Source organism: Cygnus olor, chromosome 30, assembly GCF_009769625.2.
Source record: "Cygnus olor isolate bCygOlo1 chromosome 30, bCygOlo1.pri.v2, whole genome shotgun sequence".
Taxonomy (NCBI): domain Eukaryota; kingdom Metazoa; phylum Chordata; class Aves; order Anseriformes; family Anatidae; genus Cygnus; species Cygnus olor.
Genome location: NC_054087.1, coordinates 793,288 through 794,758, shown reverse-complemented (window position 1 = coordinate 794,758; position 1,471 = coordinate 793,288).

The following is a 1,471-nucleotide window of genomic DNA, read 5'->3' as shown; positions in this document are numbered from 1 at the left end:
CGGGCCCGGACCCACCCCCCCCCCTTCCTCCTCCTCCTCCTCCTCCTCCTCCTCCTCCTCCCCCCTCCCAACAGGGGCCTACCGGGCCTGGCGGGGGGGGGGGGGGGCCTGGAGCGGCTCGGCCCGGCCCGGTTCGGCTGAGCTCGGCCCGGTTCGGCTCGGCCCGGCCCGGTTCGGCTCCGACTGCAGCGCGGGGGGCGGAGCCGCCGCCGCCGCCGCCGCCGCCGCCGGCGGGAGTGGAAGGGGGGGGAGCGGGGAGGGGGGGAATAAACCGCGCCGAGGGGGCGGGGGAGAGGGAAAAGGAGTCACGTGACGCCGCCCGGGCTCTCCTCAGCCAATGGGAGGGGAAGGCGGGGAGGATGGTGGGGGGGGGGCCGTGCGCGCTGCCGGTGCTGCGTGCGCGCCGCCGGTGCTGCGTGCGCGCCGCCGGGCTCCTCCCCCATCCCCCCCTCCCCCCGAGGTGTGCGCAGGCGCGGGAAGGGCTCGCCTCAGTGGTGGGGGGGGGAGGGTCCCTGAGGGGAGCCGTCGGCGGCCTGAGGGGATCGTGGGGGTCCCTGAGGGGGTCTTGGGGCTTCTTGGGGGGGTCATGGGGGTCCCTGAGAGGATTGTGGGGGTCCCTGAGGGGATCATGGGGGGCCCTGAGGGGATCTTGGGGCTCCTTGAGGGGATTGTGGGGCTCCCTGAGGGGATCTTGGGGCTCCCTGAGGGGGACCCCGGAGGCCTGAGGGGATCTTGGGGCTCCCTGAGGTGATCTTTGGGGCTTCCTGAGGGGGACCCCGATGGCCTGAGGGGATCTTGGGTGTCCCTGAAGGGGACCCCAGCGGTCTGAAGGGATCTTGGGGCTCCCTGAGGGGGACCCCGTTGGCCTGAGGGGATCTTGGGGCTCCCTGAGGGGATTGTGGGGGTCCCTGAGGGGATCTTGGGGGGTCCCTGAGAGGATCTTGGGCTCCCCGAAGGGGACTCCGGTGACCTGAGGGGATCTTGGGGCTTCCTGAGGGGCTCCTGGAGCTTTCCGAGGGGATCTGGGGGCTCTCTGAGGTGGGACCCTGGTGGTCTGAGGGGATCTGAGGGGAATTTGGGGCACAAAGGGGACTGGATGGTGTCCCCAAGGGGGTGCAGAGCACAGGGGGCCCCCCGTCCGGCCCTGAGGCCTCAGAGGGGGCAGTGGGCCGGCTGCCTGATGGGTAAGGGTGCGCTGACAACCCAAATCCGGGGTCGGGATAGGCGAAATCTGGGGTTGGGATAGCCCGAATCCGGGATCGGGATAGCCCAAATCTGGGGTCGGGATAGGCCAAATCTGGGGTTGGGATAGGCCAAATCTGGGGTCGGGATAGCCCAAATCCGGGGTCGGGATAGTCCAAATCTGGGGTTGGGATAGCCCAAATCCGGGGTCGGGATAGGCCAAATCCGGGGTCGGATTAGGCCAAATCTGGGGTCGGGATAGCCCAAATCCAGGGTCGGGATAGCCCAA